This window comes from Balaenoptera musculus, chromosome 17 (genome assembly GCF_009873245.2).
Source record: "Balaenoptera musculus isolate JJ_BM4_2016_0621 chromosome 17, mBalMus1.pri.v3, whole genome shotgun sequence".
Lineage (NCBI taxonomy): Eukaryota > Metazoa > Chordata > Mammalia > Artiodactyla > Balaenopteridae > Balaenoptera > Balaenoptera musculus.
Genome location: NC_045801.1, coordinates 4,066,308 through 4,084,232, shown reverse-complemented (window position 1 = coordinate 4,084,232; position 17,925 = coordinate 4,066,308).

Here is a 17,925-nt window from a genome sequence, read left to right as displayed (position 1 = left end):
CCCACATGCCGCGGAGCAACTAAGCCTGTGCGCCACAACTACCGAGCCTGCGCTCTAGAGCCCACGAGCCACAACTACTGAAGCCTGGTCGTCTAGACCCTGTGCTCCACAACAAGAGAAGCCACCGCAATGAGAAGCCCGTTCACCACAACGAAGAGTAGCCCCTGCTCGCTGCAACTAGAGAAAGCCCGCGCGCAGCAACGAAGACACAATGCAGACAAAAAAAAAAAAAAAAAAGTGAGTCACATGAATGTTTTGGTTTCCCGGTGCATATAAAAATTATGTTTGCTCTATACTGAAGTCTGTTAAGTGTGCAATAGCATTATGTCTAAAAATAGTGTTGTTTAAAAATGCATTATTGCTAAAAAATGCTAACCATCCTTTGTTCCTTCAGTGAGTCATAATCTTTTTGCAAAAGTAACATCAAACATCGCTGCTCACGGATCACCATCGCAAATACAATAATGCAAAAGTTTGAAATATTGTGAGAATTCCCAAAATGGGACAAAGAGGTACAAAGTGAGCAAATGCTGTTGGGAGAATCAGGCCAGCAGACTTGCTCAGCACAGGGTTGCCACAAAACTTTCAAGTTGTAAAAAACAAAACAAAATGAAAAACAAAAACACACACAACACCACAGTATTGCAAAGCACCGTAAAGCGAAGTGCAGTAAAATGAGGTGTGCCTGTATTCGCTCATATTCCAATAGTTAACAAGACAAAAATCTCTGTTTTCCATGAGTTCAATATCTAGAGAGAAAAACAAATACGTAAATCCATCATTTCGGTGTAATGGGGAAATGATTAGCTGGGGATGTCCAAGATGCTGTAGGAGCACACAGGTTATTTTCCTCACCCAGCTGAGAAATCAAGGAGGGCTTCCAGGAGGAGTAAAGACCTGATCTGAATTTGGAAGAATCGGTCAAAGCTGATCAGGTAAAGGGGAATGCTACGTAGCTGTGTGAGCAAAGGCCCCAGGGCCTGAGTGGGTCAGGTTCCTTCTGGAAATAGCAGCTGTTTCTGGATGGCAAGAACTCACGGCAGGTGTGGAAGGGCCGGCAGAACCCCCTGGGGATGATGCGGAGGAGGGGCCAGATGGGGGTGTTTGACTCCCACCCTCTGCAGGCAGTGGGGAGCCATGGGAAGATTTTAAGCTTGTGGAGGGCAGGAGGCATGACCAGAGCCACATGGTAGGATGTCATTCTGCCAGCTGGGTATGGCGTGAGCAAGGCAAGACTGGAAATGGACCATTAGGAGACCATCGAAGAAGCTCCTGTGAAGTAACGGTGACTTTCTCCTGGGCAGTGGCCAGGGCAGTGGTATCAAGTAGTTGGCTTGGAGAGAGATCAAAGGGTAGAATGAATTAGAATCCATGGGATGTAGGGTTGAGGGTAAGAAGGATCCAGGATGTGTGTGGTTAAGTTTAAGACTTGCACCATATATACATTTGTAATTAAACTTGAAATAATTAGCATTCCAGACCAGTTGTATGAGATGTTTACTAACTAGAAGTCATAGAACTGTGAATAGTTCGAGTGGAATCTTTTAACCTGACCTCCTATTTGTACCAGGAGCAGGGCCAGCTACGTCATTTTCAGGGCCCAATACAAAAAGAAAATATGGGGCCCCTTGTTTAAAAAAAAAAAAAAAACTGGAAAAAAGTGCCAATCAACATACTAAAATGAAGCTTTTTTCCCCTCTGGGTTTCCTCCTGTTATGGTGTTTGTTACTTGCTTTTTATGTCATTCCAGGTAAATAAAAACTAAAACTGTAAGCTATTAGCATGAATTTTACTCTTTTTGTAATGTGCGATGCTAGTTTTAAACGCCAGTATCAGAGCATTTAACTCATAGGCAGAATCACCAAAGTGACACAATTGATATTGCATAGCTTGTAGATGCTTATGTATTTCATTCTTACCAGTGTCAACTGAAAAAAAAAAAAGCACAACCTAAAAGTTGAGAGTTACGTTTTATTCAGCAGAAAAAGCTGAGGACTTAAGCCGGGACCCAGCATCTCAGAGAGCTCTGAGGGATTGCTCTAGATAGGCAAGGCGGGGAGCCAGGATCTTCAGGAGTTTCTGCAACAAAGACCAGGTAGTTGGAACATCAAAAGATTACTGTGAAAGAAAACCGGGTATCTCAATTTAAGGTATTTAGGGCTTTTCTATATATGGGAAGATGCAAGAGTCTGGGCTCACTGAAGTCATTCCTTTGATATTCCTCTCAGCCATCTGGGGCCAGTATCCTGTGCTTTCTCATCCTGAGTTCCCTCGGGGCTCACTGTGGAGGGCAGGCAGGCCAGGCCTCCAGTTCAGAGATGAATGCATGTAGCTGAGTAGATGCTACTCTTGAGCATCTTATATGCTGGATGGGGAGACAGATGGGGAAGTGAATAATCATGATATGGTGGGATCAGGGTTATTAAGTGGGTGGCATTTGAGCTGGGCTTTGAGGGATGAGTAAGAGTTCACCGGCTGGACAAGGCGAGGAAGTACACAGAGATCACAGAGAATACAATAAACAAAATCAGATATCACTCCTTTTGGCCTCAGTAGGCGTTGCACTGCTGCCAAACACACGATGTTTTAGCAGAGGTAGGACCTTTCTGCTGGGCTGGGAAGCATGATGAGCATGATGGTAAGAGGTCTGGTCAGTTAGGAGAGAGCTTTGTGATAAATCAGGGTTTGAGGAGAACCACTCTAGTGGCAGGTCTGCAAGAAGGAAGGTAGGGAGGCGGGCTGTGCTCGAAGGGTCTAACGGCTTTGCAGGCGAGAAACTGCAGAACTAAGGTTCCCTCCTTTACCTCGCCGATGCCATCGTCCTTGTGTATTTCCCCAGCTCAGTGAGGGGCACCAGGATGGACTTTGTCTTCTAAAAGTCAGAAGCCTAGACTCTTCCCTGGGGATCAATACATCCCCCACTTTTATATCCTGGCCCAGCTGCATTCCATTCTATATTCTGCTTACGTGTTTTTTTCTGAAGAGTTTGCAAGTTGTTTTCTAAAGAGCTCTTCCTCCGTAAATCTCTATCTCAGGCTCTGCTTCTAGAGGATGAAACCCAGGATGGCTGTACCAGGAGAGACCCCAAGAGGCAGACTGAGATGGGCTTCTGGCGGTGGGGTCACCCACCACTGAGACGGCACGAGGACCCCTCAGGCCAGTGAGGAGTACGGTTCTTGGCATGCTGTGCAGTAGGGGCGCAGATGCTAAGAGCCTCGCCTGTGGTGAGACGGGATGGAATGTAGGTGGACAGGTGTGCACCGGCTGGGAGAAATAATCAGGAACGAAAGAGTTAAAGTGCATGGCTGGTGCAGGGAGCAACTGAGGCATCAAAGAGCAAGGAACAGGCTTGGGTCAGTTAACAGCCAACTGAAAGCAGAGCGGGAGAGTCAGCGGCATTCTTGGCAGCATCTGAAGACCCATCCATCGCTTTGCAGCGGGAGGGCAGACAGAGCTGATGCTCAGGCACGGGATTTAATTCAAGCTTCTCTCTGTCCATCATAATCAGCCTAGACAATTCTATGACCACGGGGGGCCCTGATGGGGAAGGGGTTAGGGTTGAGATTGAGATGTGGGGACCTCTGGGCAGATGTACTGAAAACCCTGAGTTCCCAGAACCTCTAAACACTCTGTCCCTGAAGAAACGGCCCAACAGTGCCAGAGACTCAAAGAAGGCAGAGCCCCCTGTGGGACGATGTTTGCTCTCCAGGTTGGTCCCACCACTGCCCCCAACCACCAGACCTGCCTCTAGGGTAGAGCCTACGGCACAGCCCACCAGGGCTGATGGATGAGAAGAATTATATTACTCCAAAGGGGCTGCGGAGCGTGGCTCTCGCATATCAGCAGGAGCCCTGAAGACACGCCTGGGAGTGCTGGATGGAGAGGCACAGATAATAAGGCTAGTTAAGAAAGAATTTGTCAACACAGGATGTAACCCCCTTGTGGGGGACTTGGGACATGATTCTAATATCCTACTGGAGTGCCACGGGGAAGCTTGGAGGCACCGAGAGCCCACCTAAATGAAGCAGAGACACCAAAACTGCTGTGACGGATGAAGAGGAAAAGATCAAAGGCTCGGAGAAGTGGGTATGATGGAAGGGATGGGTCCCGCGAGACTTGGAAATCCACAGGCTGGCAATTTTCCTGAGGGGGCGTCAGGCCCCTGTCGTCAGCAAGGCAAGGGGGGACGTGAAGGATCCCAGCTCAAGACCTGGGTGATGCCGTCCACTGTAGGCTGGGGTGACAGTAGCGGATGCTGGTACAGAGCTAGGCTTCCCGTGGCAATAGAGATGAGAGAATCCCAGGGCAGCAGAGGCCGGAGCCGCATCAGCCTTCAGAAGTCAGCTGGACATCATTGCCTTAAAGGGCCGTGAGGCTGGAAATGTATAAGGCCGCCTAACCTGCAGGCAGCTATGAAGATGGCTCTAAGGATATATGATCTTGGCGGCCAGAGAGATGGGCCACTAGCAGAACTATTGTTTAATATATTTGATCACAAAAGGTCAAGGATGGATGATCATAAGACCGGGGTTAGCCACCCCCATGGAAAGTCAAAATCTCTTGCCCAGTTTTTACAACTGAGACAATTCAAAGACCCAAAACACATCAACTACAGGAGAGGCCAGGTCTCATGAAGAAAGGTCCTGCAATGCCAGGTCAAGTAGTTGCAGTAATGATTTCTCCATCCTTTCCCAAAGTGAACTGTGGTCAATTGCTTGGTGACCATACTCCGCTCTGGGTACAGAATCCACGCTGACCCCGATACCAGTGGCCTGAAGCACCATCAAGGCTCCCTGCAGAGTAGGGGCACCTGGGAAAATCCAACCTAAGACAAAAACCTTCTGTAGAATTCTGAACAGAAAATGTGACCTGTGCTTACCCTAAGATGGTCCACTGGAGTGAGTTAAAGCCCGCACAGAAAAGTACTTATGGTTTTATAATTACTTCTGACAAAGGCAAAGATGAGAAAAGGGTTATTGATGCTAAATCCAGGTAAAATTAACGTCAGAATCAGGAAAAATATATACAGAGGTAAATGACATGTGAATTGTCGATTCTTACCTGTGCTTTCCTTGGTTTCTCCACCAGCATGCTGAAAGAGGTCCACCCACATGCTGAGGAAAGCATACCTGGGAAAAGTAAGAGGAAACCGGCAGATCAGTGAACAGAAGTCACTCACTGTCACCTTGAGAAAGGCACCCCCAGCATGCGGTGTGAGGACCATTCTATTCCTACAGCAAAGGCAGAGGGAGCTGACGGGCCCATGTTTACCCATCCTCTTCCTTTTCCATGCATTTGCTAAACATTGACTGTGGCGTCTCTGGGGGTAAAATGTGAACAGGGAATAGGCTACCCACCAGGAGCTCGTAGACTAGCTGTGTTTTGGGGTCCCCAAGACCACCCTCAGTCACAGTGTTTCACTAGAAGGACTCACCGACTTCAGCAAAGCCATTACTGTAACTCAGAGTTACAATTTAATACAGTTACCAGTTGTAACTCAGAGTTACAATTTGGTACGGTGAAAAAATATAGATTAAAATCAGCAGTGGAAAAGACGTGTAGGGCAGAGTCCAGGAGATTCCAGGACTAGTCTCCAGGTGTCTTCTCCCAGTGGCGTTGTGTGGACAGCATTTAATTCTCAGTGGCGAGGCATGACAGCCCACCAGCAAGGCTCGCCCTGGCTTTGACACCCAGGGTTTTTACTGGGGAGTCAATCCAGACGTAGGCATGGCTGACCAGCCCCTCCAGAAACTAAGATGTTATCACGTGGCTAAGGCCCCCCCATAAATCACATTGTTACCATAGGGTCCCAGGTAAGCAAAAATGTTCTTATTAGGCAAGACATTCCGAGGGCTTAGAGGTGACCTCCCAGGAGGCAGGCAAAGGTCTGACTTTGGAAAGTGCAGGATGCAGACACCTGCTAAGTTAACTCTGTACTGAACACAGTTTCCACCGGGGCTGTCCTGGGTCTACGGCTTGCAGAGAGCCGATCTCCAGACATCGCAGCCTCCACAATCATGTGAGCCAATACCTTATAGCACCTTAAATAGACCCCTTTCTTTCTTCCTACCAGTACCTCTTTGCTTACATCACTGAAGTTGCGACGTCTGTTTCTGGCAGTTGAACAGCTTGGTAGTCTCGTGACCCTTTACCTCCAAGGCCATTGCATAGATCTGGGTGCTGGCTTTCCTCCCGGATTTCTAGAACCAGTTAATGAGAGTCTGGTAAAAATAAATGCCTTGTTTTCTGGTGAAGGAGGAGGGAACTGACTAGAATACTGTTGTCATCCAATAGTCTCAGGTCCAGCTGGCGACCATTTAGGATCAATCAGAGAAATAATCCTTTTACCGAGAGAAGGATGAGTTATCAGGATTCAGGATTGTATCTAATTAGTTCTTGGTGGGTTGAATTCTCTCCTTCGAATATGAGGGATAAAAGGGAGGCATCTGCTTACCATGAACTTGGCCACTAGGAAGCATCCTTTTCTAGGACCATAGTTTTCTACCCATTTACTTTAGCTTGCATAGTTTTCTCTACCCACTTACTTTATTTTCCCTCGGATCTTGTATGACTAAAACCCTCCTGGAATCCCAGAGGAGAAAAAGACGCCTCCACTCAGGGGTGAGCTCCCCTTTACTAGAAGCAATCAAGCAGATGGCAGGTACCTTTTGTTCACAGCTGCTGCTCTGAGGAAAATTCTATTGTAGCTGTGAAGCACGGCTCTCCTACAGCATCTGGCGTCAACCGTGTGACCTGTAGCAAGCCATTTTACCTGGGACTCATTTTCCTTGGTGGCAAAATGGGAGGGTGCATGTTGTGTAGGTGGGAGGATGCATGGCATTGCACAGGGTGTCTGTGAAGACCATCTACCTTCAGTCATCCTTAGACAGTCTTTCTGCAGAGCAGACAAACACACCCAGCCTCTGGTCTGTCCTTTGCCCCCGTTTCTGAGTTGCCTGGATATTCCTCTAATAGTCACATGGCAGTGCCAGCACTGAGAGGGTGTTCTCTGAGCACTGGGATGGGTACTTTCCAGACAACAGCCATCACAGGGGTAGATTTCTTTTCTCATTGCACAAATTAAAAAAAAAAAAAAAGTTTGGAGGTTAAACAGTAGAGAATTAGGTAAATTCTGCCAAGTGGAAAGTCATATTTTAAAATTCAGGTGCATTCAACATGCAGGCTGGAGACCAGGCAGGGGATCAACGGGACCAGTAGAAGCTCAGGAAGGATGCCCAGAAGGCCCTGCTGGGTACCAGACAGGAAACAATCACTGCCCATCCATCACCTCCCGGCAGTCGCTGCTGAGTGCAGCTCACCACAGATGAGATGATGACATTCCAAGTGGGCAGGGGAAGAGGCGGAGGAGGAGAGAGATGAATCAGACCCCCGGCAGACTCACGGCACAGATCCTCCGCAGCTGTGAGGCCAGCCAGCCAACACCGGGATTGGCAGGAGGGTCAGAAGTGATGATCACAGTAGCCACACGATGGCTACCAGGGACTGGGGCTCAGAGATGATCGCCGTCTGACAGTACAGTACAGACGGGAAAGCAGAGGCTCCAAGGCTCCGAAACAGGGGCTTCCTGACGTCACACAGTGGGCACGGGCAGCCCCTGAACACAAGTTTGTCTGCCTGCCATTCCCGCCTTGAACAGCTCTGCCGTGGACCAAGATCTTTGAGAACTTGAACCTGACCTCCCACTCCTTTAGAGTTTTTCATCTAATACTACTCTCAGAATTAATCTGTTCATTTGTTCAATCATTCATTTCTTCACCAAACAAACATTTCTTGGATGCTTGCCAGGCATCGGGTACCACACTGAGAATGGGAGGGCAAGTTTGCCCCCTTTTGCTTACAAAGGTTGTTGACAGGGATTAAAAGAGTCCCCTTTTCTTCAGGCTAAGCTTCCCTCACCCAGGTAGACCTGCAGAATGACAAGTAATGTGAAGGGTCAAATCCAAATTTGATAAACAATTCACACGCACACACACACCCTACACCCTAGTCTTCAGCACGATGTCTGGCATGTAACAGTGGCTCAAACAATATTCTGAATGGATGCATCTCTGCACATCTGTGCTGGCTTTTACTGAGCTCTCACTAACCAGCACTTTACCTGTATCATCCATTTCCTTTGCTGACAGGGTCCCCATATTGCAGACAGACAGGCACACCTCGTTTTATTGCACTTCACAGATGTTGCATTTTTGTTTTACAAATTGAAGTTTTGTGGCAACCCTGCGTCGAGCAAGCCCACCAGTGCCATTTTTCCAATAGCATTTGCTCACCTCATGTTTCTGTGTCACATTTTGGGAATTCTTTCAATAGTTCAACCTTTTTCATTATTATATTTGTTCTGGTGATCTGTGATCAGCAATCTTTGCTTCTACCGCAATTCACTGAAGGCTCAGGTGATGGTCAGCATTTTTAGCAATAAAGTATTTTTTGATTGAGGTATATACATTGTTTTCTTAAATAATGCTATTGCACACTCAATAGACTGCAATATAATAGAAACAAAACTTGTATAGGCACTGGGAAACCAAAAAAATTTGTGTGACTTGCTTTATTGCAGTGGTCTGGAAGTGGACCCGTAATATCTCCGAGATACACTGTACTAACACTGTCATTTTGAGGTAAGAAAATTGAGGCTGTGAGCGAGGCTTACTCAAGGTCAACAGATAGTAAGTGATTGGAACAGGATTCAAACTCAGTGTAGTTCCAGAACTCTCCTGCATATCACCACACCACTCCACTTACAGGGAAGTTCTAAAATAAGTCCGGAAGAATACACTTGAAGATGTCGACAGTGGTGGCCCTTGGGGTGCTTTTTACCTTCTTTTTGCTAATCTGCATTCTCAAGTTTGCTCAAAAAGCATCGCTCACAGGCTTAAATCTCTTATACAAGTATACTACTCATAGTTTCTAACCTGGCACGTATAAGTGCCCAAGAAATGGGCATAATGATCACAATTTGCCAAATTTGGGGGAAATTAAGGAAAAGTACATGGTGATCTGCCACAGAGCTTGGTTTTGTTGCAGATGCTTTCTGATGCCCTTTCTTTCTATTGCTAAGAAAGGAGAGACCACATCCTAGCTCAGAATTTTCTCAGCAGCAAATACCAGAGCCCTGGGTTTGGGGAAACGTTTTGCAGACAGCCCCGCCCCCGCCATGGGGAACAGAGGAGAACCCGTCAGCTGGACCATCACATGTCCCACTGCCCGCATGTATGGCAGACCCGTTAGCAGGACCCTGGAGATGGGAGGAAGTTAGGGCCAGGCAGGGGGTCCAGGACTGGCCCTGCGGGGGCTGCCTGCTGACAGCTCCGCCTCCTCCCACCCATGTACACAGCGTGGTCCAGCTGCAGATGCACACGACACGTGAAGAACGAACGCTTCTCTGGTGAGTGGATGAAGCCCCGGCACTCCACCCCGCTGAGAGAGAGAATGTCAAGACCCCAAATTATCACTATGTGCCTTCGGCTTCTCAAAGCCCTTTGATGTGAATCAAAAGAGAAGGAAGAGAAAAGAGAGTTGCAGAGCATTTCCCTGGATGAAAAGGGCTCTGGGCGGCCATCCCAGGCAGCCCTCAGAAAGCTCCAGGCAGCCTGGGGTAGGAGCCTGGGAAACAGGGAAAGTGAAGAGAAGTCACATTTCTCAGTACCAAGGTATGGTTCGCCGGCTGCGAATTCAGGTGCTTTAGCCCTCCCACCCCCACTTGGCTCAACTGATTTTCACAGCAGCTCTGTAAGTTGAGTGATCTTCCACCTACGAAATGAGAGGCCCAGAGAGGTGAAGTCATTTATCCACTATCACACAGCTGAAGCAGCAGAGGAGTGTTTGCACCAGACTCCTGGCTTTAGAGCTGGCTCCTTTCTGATACGTGTCTGGTTAATTAATGGTTGTCTAATGATGCAGACACTGAATTTAATCCTCACATACCAGAGAGGGAGATGAAATAATTAGTTTTTTTTGATGTTTGGGGAAAACTGATGCCCAGAAAATGGAAGCGAGTTGGCCATGGTCACAGCCCCCGGACGAGACAGAATTGGGATCAGAGCCAGGACCCCTGAGTCACATGCAGACCTCTTTCCACACAGGTGATGGCACACAATTAAACATTCTTTTTTTTTTTTTTTGGATGGGGAGATGGGGAGGGGCATTGCAGGGGAGAGAAAGATTTTCCTTAAACAAAACCTTTCTCCAAAGTCCAAAATGTAGAACAGACAAGGGGCTGGGGCATGGTCTTGCCCACCGCAGTCTCTAAGGAGCGTCCTGGAGCGCATTTTAAAAGCCACCCTCTGGTCCCTTAGCACGCAGACTCGGACTTGGAAAGCCCACGAGCAGCACTTGATTATCAGCTTCTAGTTGTCAATCAGCTACGCATGCCAGCTACCCAGGACCGCACACGATACCCATATTACGCTATTGAACCCTCACGACAATCCCGCAAAGCAGTTCTGATAAATGCGGACGGGTGTGCGCTGGATTTGCCTCTGATCTAGGGAACGCACGAGGCCGGGGAGTGGCATCTGGGCAGTAACCCTTGACCAATACACTAGACAGAAGGGTGTAAGAGGCTGGTGAGAAAACGAGGCCAGAGCTTCTCTGCCCGGGGGAACCGCCCCCCCTCCCAGCTTTCTTCCCAGACACGCCCAAATGGGTGAGGGGCGGAAGGAAACTGTACTTGGGTAGCTGCTGGGCCTTGGATGGATGGAGATGCTGCATCTCCTGTCTGTGTCCCTCACTGTGACTAAGTGATGATAGTCTAAGTTTGCAAACCTGCATTCACTATGTGTCAACACAAGAGCAGAAAAATGGGTCCCTGCCCTCGTGGGGCTCACATTCTAGTGCGAGAGACAGACGTAACTAGGACCTGCCATCGGCCCATGACTTTGTTCATTTCTTGAGCTGATGGCCACTGTTGGGAACTAAGGAGAGTGATGCAGGGGCGGGCTTGGGGCAGAGGCCACACACTGGGGCAGCCCTGCGGGGAGGTGGCTTGTGAACAGAGACGCTAGGACGGAAACGAGCCTGCAGGATAAGAATGTCCAAGGCAGAAGGACCAGTAAGGGCCTCCATGGGTCCCAGAACAGAGAGTGCATGGAGGAAGGGGCCCAGGTAAGAGGACACTGACAGAGGCTAGGCCACGTGGGGTCTTGTCACCGAGGTGCTCACCTTGGATTCATCCTAAGCTAAAGGGAAACCAAGGGCAGGCTTTGAGCCAGCAGGCTTTTTACCTCCTGTTTGTCTTCTCAGAGATTCTCCCAGCTGCTGAATTGCCGAGTGGTCCGTGGGGTGCACGAGTGGCAGCAGAAGCCCATCCCAGCGGTGGGTGAGCGATGCAGCCGTGGGGGGTGCTGTCCTTATTAGCTGTAATGCTGGGGTGTCATAAGCTCCAGCTCCCAACACCCTGCGATTCCAGAAGTCTCAGGGTTTCCTCCTCCCCACGGACCAGGCACCAACCAGTAGGTGTCACCAGAGACAAAGTCTTCGCCATTGGTGCAGATGGTGGAGAGGGTCTTGCAGGATTCGTAGTGTATCCCGGGGATCATTAGACATTGTTAGCTCCAACAAATGTGCAAAGCAAGTACCTCCATTATTCCAAGGAGAAAACAGCCTCAGTGCGGTTTCATGAGTCACCCAAAGGTAACAAAGCTCCGCATTGGTGGGCTCAGGATTCGAGCTGGTGTTTGACTGATGCCCAAGCCCCATCTTCCCAGCACGTGGAGCGTTTATACAGAAGGAGAAACCCCACGCCAATGTGGGGGGAAGGGGCCACCTCTTCTGAGAGGCTACCGTCAGGGGGAGCTTCTGGGGGGCGCCGTGAATCATCCCGCTAAGCGGAATTTGTGGCACTCTGATAACAGCCAGGGGTGGTGGCAGCCACGTATCAATCACAGACCAGCAGGGTTCAGAGGTGGTGCCCGTCAGGACCCTAGACATTCATGTTCATGTTCATTCACGTTGGGATGTGGCGATGGTTAAGGTGATAATAAATATCAGCTCATCGGCTCTCCATTCTTTAACAAGACCCAAACCCACCCCATGCTGGCTCATGCCTCACTGGATCCCTTTGTTCACAAAATATTTATCCAACTTCCGCTATAAGCAGCCCTCCTCCTGGCTGCTAGGAAAAGAGCAGCGAACAGAAGACAGCAAGCCCTGCCCTCTTGAGGGTCACTTTCCACCTGCTGGATTTAGTTTAACTTTTTCAACTTCCCCAGGTGGGTATAATTACCCTCATTTTACAGATGGGCAAACTGAGGCTGAGAGATTTAACAGCCCACCCAAGACACACAGCTAGGAGGTGGCAGAGACAGGATTCAAACGCCAATCTGGCTGACTCTTGGGGGCTTGTTTCTACCCTCAGTCACGACAGCCCCCCGGGAAGGGCGGTAGGCAGCAATGAGCCCTGGGGAGCCTGAGCTCATTTGAGCCCCAGGGAACAGAAGTTCTACTGCTCACACATGGGCCTGTCTGTATGAGCTGATGTCTGTTACTCCCCTACAACGCACTGGGTACTTTAACAGGTGCGTCATATACCCTACTGTCTCCAGGTTTGACCATCCTATGAGTTACGTCCCCGTTTTGCTTAAGAAGAAGGTGATGCTCAGAGAGGATTAAGCCCCTGACCACAGCCATAGAATTAGGCTTGCAACACAGAACCCTCTGTCTGTGTCCCCTGGCTCTGCCTCCCAGGGAAGGAAAGACCAGAGGAGGGAGGGCACATCCTGATGGCAGGCACTGTGCTAAGTGTTTCTCCACTGAGCATTCGTGGACTTGAACCTGGAGAGTGTGGGTTCCAACCCACCTGGCCTACTTGTTGGCTGTGTCTCAGCCATTTGACCTCTGTGTGAAGTGGGTACTATGCTAATATCTACCCAATTTCCTCCTCGGGTGACTGGCTGGTGAGTTACAGTCACACAAAGGGAGGCTTTTCCAGCAAGCATAGAGCATCGTGTGAGTGGTGCTGAAGTCTGAGATGCTTGCGGAAGGTGTGGGCAGATCTGGGCTCCAAGGGCCCTCAGCGGCTGCTCCTCCGGGGCCCTACTACACCCCCCTTTCTGATGGCACTTGGGAGGGGTCACAGCAGACACCACGCAACTCTAACCTGGGGGGCGATCTTTGGAACATCACCATCATGGCTTCTCCCTGGAGCCCGAAGCATCCTGGCTCACAGGCTGTGGGGGAGGGGAGGGGAGGGGAGGGGCTTTCCCCGCAGGGCCCCCGTTCATGCAGGTGCTCTGGGTCCTTTCTGAAGAGTTCCACCTGCTGGAACTTCTCCAGGTCCTCTTGGCCCCTGCTGGCAGAGACAGGTGTAAGATGAGGACCAGGTTGTAGTGGAATTTTGCTACCGGAAGGCAGAGGAGAAGGAAGATTCAGGACAAACGTGTTGTGCAGTGAGGAATGAAGCTGAAAGGCACCCGCTTCGGGGTCAGAGAACTAGTTTAAGTGCCTTCGCTGCCTCGCATTAGCCGGGTCAAGTACCTGCTCTCCTGGAACCTCGGCTTCCCCCGCCGTTGTACGACACGTGGGGAAGATAATGGCCCCGCAGGCAGAGATGCTGAAAATGTCAAAGGATAATAAGCATTTACTGGGCGCCCATTAGGCACTTTAAATAATGTTGGTGTTGGTTGTTCTTGCGAAATTGCCTTTTTCTTGTTACAACCGATACGTTGGCCATCAGAAGAGTCTGAAGAAACAGGCAAGACAAAAAGTTCACCTACTTATCCAGAAACAATCAATGTGAATATAAAAATACGTGTAATTTCAGATCATTTTCTACTTGAATATGATTACTCACCAAAAGAATGGAATCATAGCATACATACCTATTTATAACCTGCTTTTTTCTCCACTTAACAATCTATCATGACCATTTTCCCAGCTCAGTAAACTCATTTCTACTATGGCCTTACTGTGACCACAGGTGTTTTATTACATGGATGTGCTCAACATTATTGAGCTGATTCCTAGGTGTTGAAAATTAAGTGGTTTCCAGTGCTTCTGTAAGAAAGAGCATTACATTAAAAAGCATTCTCTTCTTTATTCCCAATACTCACACGACAATCTTGTGAGGTGGGCATAATCACATTCATTTTTTAAATTATATAATATTGGAAAGCGTGTTATAAGACATCACAGAGATATGGCATCAAAGGTTTGTTATGAAGAGGCCCCAGCCTCACCTTTTCTTGGGCATGATAATACCCATAACAGCAGCTGAAAGCCTCTGGAAACACCTTGCAAAAGCTCTCTCTCTCTCTCTCTCTCTCTCACACACACACACACACACACACACTGAAACAATATAGTAATATACCCAATTAGCAAACATCAAAAGTCTAAGGATATTCATGATGAGTGAGGATATGAGAATACTGGTATTCACATGCTCTACCAGAAAGGCGTGTCAGCTGCCACAATCTTTGGGGAGGTTGTAAAAGTCCTTATGAGACGGGTGTTTTCCCTTTGAACAATTCCAAGTCTTATGATTTAAACTAAAGAAAACAAAAAGAAAAAAGCAGACATAAGAATGTTCACTACAATACTGCTAAGGACAAAAATTTAAAATATGAAAAAGCCCAAATAACCATCCATATGGCAATGGGAATGGTTAAATGCACACACACACATATACATATACAGTGGAATTCCAGGCAGCTCTTAAAATGGTGGCTATAAAAATGTATTTATATTTATCAATATGAGAAAATGTTTCCAAAATATTGTTGACTGAAAGCCTTATGTGTAATATGATAATCTTCTTAGTAAGAAAAACATACTTGTGTATCTATGTAAGCATATATGTGATAATGCTTGGAAGAATATGCTTGAGAAACAATAGTGCTCAAATCTAGAAAGATAAGATCATAAAGAATATTTTCGTATTCTCTGGCATTTTCTAAATACATTGTGTGAATAATTTATTAACTTTAAAAAGGAAAAATCAGCAAAGCTTTGAACACACAATGCATGCGTGTATGTGTGTGTATCGACTTTGAAATCTGATCTTGGGCCCATTTTACTCTTCATTCTTTCCCCCCTGCATCTTTCTATTTTGCTTTTACTTCTTAACAGCTTTATTGAGGTATAATTTGCATCAAATAAAGTTCACTAATTTTGTAATTCTACAGTTTGGTGAGATTTGGCAATATATACACAGTCATGAAACTACCATCACAGTCATGATATAGAACATTTCCACCACCACCAAGAATTCCCTCTGATCTTTTCTGTCACTACGCATTTACAGTATTTATCAGTATGGTTTGGTTAAAATCTACTGTCTTGCTATTCATTTTCTATTTGTTCCATCTGTTTTCTATCACTTTTTTCCTTTTCCTGCCTTCTTTTGGATCAATTTTTTATTTCATTTTATTTCCACTCATGTCTCAGCTATACCTCTTAGTTTTACTTTTTTAAAGTGGGCATTCTAGGGTTTCAAATAATATTAAATCTCTTCATATATTCGCACTTCACATAACTTTAGAACGCTGACAGTATGCCTCCGATATCCTTTCCTGGCCTTCATGCTCTAGTTCTTATACATGTAACTGCTATGTTTGCTTTAAATCCCACAATTGAAATTACGTTTGCTTTTAACATTCAATTATCTGTGAAAGGTACTGAAAATAAGATACAGCTTATCTTCACTCAAATATTTACCATTTATGGTCCTTTCATAAGGACCTTTGTGTGAAGGGTATAATATGCCTTTTTTCTTTGGGTGCTTTAAGATTTTTATCACTGGTTTCCAACAATTTGATTATAAGATGTCCTGATAGTTTAAAATTTTGTCTTGCTTGTTGTATGGGAACTCTCTTCTTTTTTGGATTTATGGTTTTTACCATTTGGGAAATTTCCAGACATTATTTCACACTTATTTTTGGCCTCTCTTCTAAGGACTGCAACTGCATGTATGTTAAATAAATTGATATTAGGAAGATGGCCCCTGATTCTCTACTCATTACTTTCCTCCTTTTTTCTTCCCTGTGCTTTGTTTTGATCAGTTGCTATGTGTTCAGCTTACTGATAGTTTCTTCAAGTCTATTCTGTTGTTAATTCCAACCAAATATTTTTCATTTCTGATACTGTATTTTTTATCTCTAGAAGCATTTTTAAGACATTGTAATATTTTCCATTTCTCTCTATCATATTTGTTATTATCTATCTTCTTAATATATGGCACAGATTTATAATAGCATTTTAATGGCCTTATCTGATCATCTCTGTTATTCCTATGTCAGTTTCTATTGATTGATTTTTCTTCTGGTTCTCAGTTGTATTTTCCTGCTTCTTTGCCTACTTGATAGGTTTGATGGAATTCCAGACCTTGCATTGGTGCTGGATTTTGTAGTATTTCTTTAAATAGTGTAGGCTTGGTTCTGGCATGCAGTTAAGTTTTTGAGATCGGTCATCCATTTGAGGCTTGCTTTTCAGCTTTGTAAGGGCAAGTCCTAACAGCCTTTAGACTAGAGCAGATTTAGCCACCTTACTAAAGCAATGCCATCCTGTATACTCTACCGAATGCCTGAGCAATACAAAGTCAGATCAGTCACCAACCAAAGGCTAATGAGGCTTCCTCTGCAGATCTCAAGGGTTCTCTCTCTGAAGCTCTCTTCTCTTTTGATATTTTGCTCCACAAATTCTGTCCCCTTGACCACCCCACCACCTCTTATTCCTATCTTCTCAACTTAATGTAACTGCTGGGCTCTTCTTGGTTCACCCCTCTCTTCACTGCAGCCTGGAAGCTGCCATTAGGTTATAAACTCAGAATTGCAGGGCTCACTTTGCTTTCCTTTATTCACATCTTCAGGGAACTCAGTCCTGTGCTTCATGTTTCCAATGTCTAAAACTCATTATATGTATATATATCATGTGTATACTCATTAGGGGTATATTATTTTATATAATATATGTATATATCCAAATGAAATATATATTCAGTTTTCTAATTGTTTAAAGTGGAAAATAAATTTGGACCCTTTTACGCTCTCCTGGTCATAAATGGAAGTCTCCTAAATTTCTTTCAAATCCATGTCAAAATCTGTATGCTGCTGAGCTGAGCGAAATCCCTGCCTTGGCAGAATTGGTCACTAATAGAATAAAAGCATTTTGAGTGTGTTTGCCCAATTGTTAGACCAAGAGATCTTTCTTGGGAGCTTTTCTTCTTGACACAGAAAGAAGCCTGTCCTTTTGTCTTGAGGGCAATGGCGTCTCCAGCGCCTTCAGGATAATTGTGGCCCAGGGCCAGGCAGGGCTCAGTCTCGGGGGCTTTAATCCTACAGCAAATTTGTTTTAAGGCTGCAAAGGGTTTATGAGTTCAGGAGGCCTCACCAAAGAGCCCTTTGTAGCTTTTAAAAATTGTCTCCTAAAGGCCCAGGAATGGACTAAATTGTGAGTATGTGAGAATAAAGTGTGATGTGGCAGAAACATTTCTAAAAGAAGCCATCAAGTGTCCTGGCTTCTGGCCCCTGTGACTTTGGACGACTCACCACATCCCTCTGGGACTCCATTTCCTCCACTGTGTGAGTACAAGTTTGAGTACGACCATTTCGACAGTCCTTAGAACTGTGTGAAACTGCACCTGTGCATCGAAGTGTGAAGGTGGGGTTCTCTCAGTTGGCTTGTAAAACTATATACTGAACCTCATTTTGCGCACGTTAAAGGGGGCATTGTAGATGGAATTGTATCCCCACCAAATTGATATGTTGAAGGCTTAACTTCCAGTAGCTCAGAATATGACCTTGACTGAAAATAGGATTATCGCTGATGTAATTAGTAAAGTTAAGCTGAGGTTATACTGGAGGTTATACTGGAGTCGGGGGCCCCTTAATCCAATGTCATTAAAAAGGGGAACTTTAGGCACAGACATGCATGCACGTAGAACCCTGTGTGAAAGGAAAAGCAGAGCTG